Below are 6185 nucleotides of genomic sequence, written 5' to 3' on the forward strand. Positions count from 1 at the left end.
ATATATATATATATATATATATATATATATATATATATAGAGAGAGAGAGAGAGAGAGAGAGAGAGAGAGAGAGAGAGAGAGACACACACACACACAAAATACCTACACATGCATAGATACACAAGTGTGAAAAGACTGATCTGGCCAGATCATACATTCACTTGTAGGTCTCACTTACAGTCTGTACCTTGAGGCTGCAGATTTATCTTTGTCAGACTGAGTTCCTGGGAACTCCAGTGGTTGGGTGAGTTTATCAGGCATCACCCGTGAGGCCTGGGACTTACAGGACCAGTGAGGGTGGTGACGAGCAGGCAAAATGCAGTTCTCCTATTTTATTAGCTTTGTGACATTGGGTAAGTGCCCTAACCTCTCTGTGCTTCAGTTTCTACATGTGTATAATGGAGGAAATGGTAGTAACTCTATCACTGGAATTTGTACAGATAAATTGTATAAATTATGTACATTTCTCAGAACAAAGCCTGACATATGATCATTGCCATATGCTGTCAGCTAATATTATGATGATCACACTTTAACCACAAAACCACACATTTACCAGAACTTCTTACTGTTTATACATTCAGCTCCCATTGACGATGTCTCTTAGAAGTTCTGTTTGCACAGAATATTTTGTAATTTGAAAGAAACTCCTATAAACCCATACCTTCAACAAATATGTTGTGTCTATTCTGTCCCAGGACCATGCTTGGGCAAAATTAGCCAACACCTCTATCCTTATGGACTTTTCTTTGAACAGGAAAACTGAAAAATTATAAAGTATATACATATATACATACATACATAATATATATATATATATATATATATATATATATATATACATACACACACACACACACATATATATGTAAAATATGTTAAATCATGCTAATTACTCTGAAAAAATTAAAAAGGAAAATATTGGAAAAGGAATGCTGTGAGTGAGAGGTTAATTCCAAATATAATTGACAGGAAGGGCCTGGAAGAGCAGCTGGTACCTGGGAGAAGTCGAGAAGCAGGTGAGCGTGTGAGCTGGCAGATTGGCAGGAAGAGAAAGGGTCAGGGAGGGTCTTGTGGCTGAGATGAGGTTCTAGACCAACTGGGGTATTGTTGGCAGTTTGAAGGACTTGGGCTTCTATTCCAGAAGATTTTAAATTGGAGGGGTAGGAGTAGAAGAGTGACATAATCTGATTCACGTTTTTTCTGTCAAATAGGCCAAGAGGGGCTGGTCAAAAGTTACTTAACAATCCATGGGAGAGATTATGGTGGCTCCTATTGGTTGGTAGCAATATAGGTAGTGAGAAATGGTAGAATTTTGGACGAACTTGCAAGGGCTATACAGATAGAGACTGTGACGGAGTGGATCCACTGAAATCATTTGTAAATGATGTCTTTGGCACTCCTGTTACTGAGAAGTTGTTTAATGGGTTCCTGGGTCAAGAAAGGGTTTAGTGGGTCAAGAAAGGGTTACTGGAACAGAGGCAGGTTCTGGCTCTCACTCCAGGTACAACCAGTGGTTTTCCTGTCTTCAGGAAGAGTGCTGGCCCCTTTTCTTGTTTAAATCATCCCTTTGTCTCTATCATAGAAAGGACTATGACCCTGAATGATGTGACTCAATGAAGACAGTTTAATTGTGCATACAAAGAACCACTAAACACCTCGCATATATTTATTGTATGTTTAGTCTCAGCTGTTATGCATAATTATTTTTGAAAGCACATTGGATGGATAAGTCATAAGCCACAACAGGTGTGACTGGAGAATCACACAGAAGGCATATAAAATTCAGGAGAGGGAGCAGACTATGTAAACTTCCCATTAGAGCAAGGAGATATAAGGCATGTTAAAACTCTGAAGTCAGTCTGTGTGCAACCAACCTACACCAGGATGGGAGGTGCTGGGAGTATGAGCCAAGCTGCCATCTATGCCTCATAACTCATTCATCTTCAAGGTGCCCTATGGAACCTTGCCTCACCTAAAAGAGATTATGGAGTGGCAGTCAGAGGCAGGAGCTATGGAATTCTATCAACAGTTAAGAGGCTGTGGGCAGAATAAGCTGTATTCCTCACGACTGAAGCAAATGAGCTGCAGTTTCAGCTTCTCTCCATCTAGTTCTGTTAAACCTGAGACCTTCCATAGGTGTTATCATATTAATAGGCACACACCATTGATAACACACCATTCCTTTAGAGCAAGTGGCAGGAGGGAAGAAATGGCTGTGAAATTCCTACAAATTCAGGAGATTATGCCTCACAAGCAGTTGAGAAGAAAACTAATGTTCACCACTTACTTCTTTCAGCAATTTGCATACATTATACTGTCATTTCTCATATCAACCCTGTTCTTTACAGGTAAAGGAAGAAAAACTGAACGACCTCAGTGATTTGCTCAGAAGTGGTCGTGTTTTCTAGAATAAAAATGAACTCTGTCCATATTGAGTCCTATGTTATTTTCACTACATCATTTGTCCTTTAAGGGGTGAACTGTGTTCCCTGGCATCATACAGTGTTTTGGTGACAGAACTGTCCTGGTACCCAGGTTTTCTGTGTTTTTCATTGTAGCCTCGTGCCAGTTTCTGAGTTACTAGCCCACAGAATCAATGCATGGAGAGTGCCTATTAGGATCTGGATGACCAGGTTCAAATAGACCTCTGTCCCGTAGGTGAGTGGTAAAAAAGTGGTGGGGAGCATGTTGCTGGCTGCTATGCTTGTATTTTTTATTTATTGTTTTCTAGTGCAAGTCTCAAACCCAGAACGTGGCTGAGTATTTCTCTGAGTATGGAAAAAGCTTGCCTTTTTCCAGGTCATCTCCCTCTTCTCCATTAAATCACTTTGGTCTCTTGCATCAAATGTCCTTTAGGGATGGCCTGAGGCAAAGCTGCAAAATCCAGTCCCTGCTCCCAGGACTTCTCCGTGTTTGCTTTGTCCCTCAGTCTGTGTGCAGTATGTCTACCCTCTTCTGGCGTTTGTGAAATTTCCCTCCCATCAGCTCAAAAAAAGGATCCAAATTATTATGTGCATGACCACTTGTCTCCATTTTGTGAACTTTGCTCTTACCTCTGAGAATCCCGCATGAGAATCCCAATGAAGATTCTTAACAAGTGGTTCAAACTGCTGCATAGCCAGGTTCTGAGATCAATGGACACGGTTTGTGAGACGCTTTGCCATTGCTTTTTTAATGATAGTCAGTTAAGTCCTGATTCTCAAGTCACCATATATGTTTTAAACTGATTCTAAAAAGAAGCCCCATGAGCTCCTAGTCCCATGGCTGAAACAAGTTTAAATGGCATTTGAGTGTTGCTTTATGGACCCAATCAAAAGCGTGTTAATCAGCTACTAATGTAGTAAGAATTCACTCAGGAAGACCAATGAGATTGAGAGTCAAGGTGGCTGTGACAAGCTCAATGCGGGCCATTCCATAGGTGTCTACATCCGAATATTTGGAACATGTGAATATACTATCTTCCATGTCAAAAGGGACTTTGCCGATGGGATTGAGTTAAGAATCTTGAGATGGAGAGGAAAACGTTGGTTTATCTGGGTGGAACCAATATACTCACAAATTTTCTTATAAGAGTGAGGCAGAAAGTCAGAGACTGAGAAAAGATGTGGTGACAGAGTGGAGATAAACGAGTCAGAGAGAGTCGATGATGCCATATTCCTGGCTTTGAAGATGGAGAAGGAGCCGCAAGCCGAGGCCGTGGCCACCTCTAGAAATGGGAAAAGCTAAGGAAATGATTTCCCCTAAAGCCTCCACACGGAATGCAACCATACTGACACCCAGATGTTTGGATTTCCAACCTCCAGAATTGCGAGAGAATACATTTGTGTTGTTTTAAGCCATTACATGTGTATTAATGTGTTACAGCAGCATAAGAAATGTCAAAAATTGTATGTCATGCTAACAGTGCGTCTTGGAAACAGGAAGTCTTTGCAGAGTTGCAGATGTTGTAGTAGAATACTGAAGACTATGCAAGAAAACATTTCAGGAGAACAAGGTAAAAATGCCCATGGCATGTACCAGCAGGCCCTGAAGCCTTTAAAAAGAGGAATGGTAGCAGTAAGCAAACTCTTGGAGTAAATATTGGTGTTCTGTTAAGAGCTCTGAGTTAAGACTCTAAATGGATGCATGCCATGATGGCTACTTTTCCTTCCCTTTCTCTTTTTGAAGGTTTGTCCAATAGAACATAAAACTGTGAAGCTTAAAGCTAAACATTAACTTGACCAGCCTTGAGGTGAGCAGTAATTTCTTTCAGGTGTCAATCCTCACCCATCACCAGGGAAACCCCAACCCGGGGCAGGGAATGCAGTTGTGAAACAAAAGGAGCATTTCGGTATGATCTAATATTATTTCTCCATACCTAGAATTTCATCAGGCTGATGACTGAAAAAGGAGATGGCGATACATTATCAGTAATACAATTATTGTTCACCAGGGTAAAACAAGTTTCTGGCTGGTTTGTGCCTGACTATAAGTTCCTTCCCCACTTCCAGAACACTTCCTGAGACATTGAGAATGTGTGTCTTATTAGTCCCTTCTCTCTGTAGAAGGAGGTCTTTTTTAACAGGTCTTTTTGTGCTATTGTGGATGCAATCCAGATTTAACTCCAGTGAGGACAAGAACATTAGGAGACACAACATTTTATGCTCTGTAGAGCAATATTCTACACCAAACAACAACAACAACAACAACAACAACAAAAAGATGTGTTCTACAAGTCATGAGAGATGCTCCTATTTCAAAGAGGGTCACGGTCAAATAATTTTGGGAAATACCGGGGGTACCATAAAAATGGTCGTTTCTCAAGCAGTAGTTCGCCGTAATTGGAAGTGTCTGGATGCTGATGGGAACCACTTTGAGCACTTCTTGTAATTGCAGAAGTCAAATGTGACTTGTATTCGCCTTTTGTTATCAGTATACTTTGAGTATTACAATTTTAATAAAGTTTTCCTATCTTAAAATCTGTATACTTTTTTTGGGCACCCTCTGTGTTTGTGTGAGTGTGTGTATGTGTGTGTGTGTGTGTGTGTGTGTGTGTGTGTGTGTGTATATATACATAGTCTCCCATCTCTTGGGAATAGTTTAATAGACTCTGCCACAGGCAGCATGTGCAGTTGTTTTCCAGGTCCCCAGGTCAAACCTTCACACCCACTTCTCTGATTTGCCCCAAGCACGTGTTCCGTCAGAAGGCCCATCATAACCAACCAGGCTCCTGGGAGGCTACACTGTAAACAGCATGAGGTGCCAAGATTCCTAGGACACAATTGTTGCATGCCATTTCCTTTTACTATCACTATCCCATTTCAATGGAACTGTATCCATGTGCTTAGTAGCTGCTTTATTGAACAGCAGGCATCTAAACAAACATCTATGATTAGTTTTCTTTGGGTTTCAGCAGGTGGTAAGGGAGGGCCTCTTGTCTGGATGAATCGAAAGGGGGCAAGTGGAGGAGGAGGAGCAGCTAGTCTTTCATTCTTTCTTTCCGATAGCACTTATACCAAGAGAGAAATTGGCAAATTGGTAGAGAATTCAACATGAATCCAAACACTCCTGAATTTTCCCTGTGGGCCGGCTGATGTGCACACTCTTTCAGCTCCATAAACGCAGACGAGCACAGGATAACCCAGCTTATTGCCTGAGCTGTGGGGAAGGGTGGGGTGTGATCACCCTTCTGAGAGAAACTTGCCTTGCTATAATGGTGACCCTATGTCTTCTATTTTTAGGTTTAAACCTCTGGTGTAATTCAATTTCACAGTGTGATTTGGCTTGGGACTTTTTGAAAGTTTTTCTTCTCTTTGCTCCCTCCCCCTACCCCCCCCCTCCCCTCTTAATGACTCTGTTTACTGTACATTTACTGTGCATACCAGTTTCAATCGCTCTGTTTACTTCATGTCTTCTTCATGCCTGGCCCAATGACTTGGGAGAGGTTTGTGTGGGATCCGCTCCTGTCCCTGAGGCAGGCCAGGCTCTAGGAAGCACCTTTTTCATGGGGTTGCCTGACCAACTTCTCCTTTCTCTTCGTTCTGCCCCTCCTTGCCTGCCTATAAAACCTTTTGGCAGTATTAACAGTGGGAATGCAGTCTTTGTGACAAGGAGTCCACTATCTTCCCTTAATGCTGGCATTTTGGAATAAACCTGCTTTTCTTTCCACCAACCTTGTGTCTGGAGTTTTGGCTTTCATGTG

The 6185-nt window shown here is 41.7% G+C and overlaps 1 long non-coding RNA gene across 3 annotated transcripts in view; it reads left to right on the plus strand.

Annotated features, from left to right (window-relative positions):
* The window catches only part of LOC148754840 (uncharacterized), a 37665-nt gene extending 32705 nt beyond the window's left edge, over nucleotides 1-4960 (plus strand). Inside the window, exons 5-6 of one of the 3 annotated variants that reach the window (XR_016019658.1) lie at nucleotides 2563-2662; nucleotides 2861-4959. This is a non-coding gene — a long non-coding RNA (uncharacterized LOC148754840). Of the gene's footprint in view, nucleotides 1-2562 lie in introns of all 3 variants that reach the window. The other 2 variants (XR_016019659.1, XR_016019657.1) reach the window with 2 other exon arrangements.
* Nucleotides 4961-6185: the final 1225 nt, after the last annotated feature.

This window comes from Rhinolophus sinicus, chromosome 17 (assembly GCF_057876585.1).
Source record: "Rhinolophus sinicus isolate RSI-liver-muscle chromosome 17, RSI-T2T, whole genome shotgun sequence".
NCBI lineage: Eukaryota > Metazoa > Chordata > Mammalia > Chiroptera > Rhinolophidae > Rhinolophus > Rhinolophus sinicus.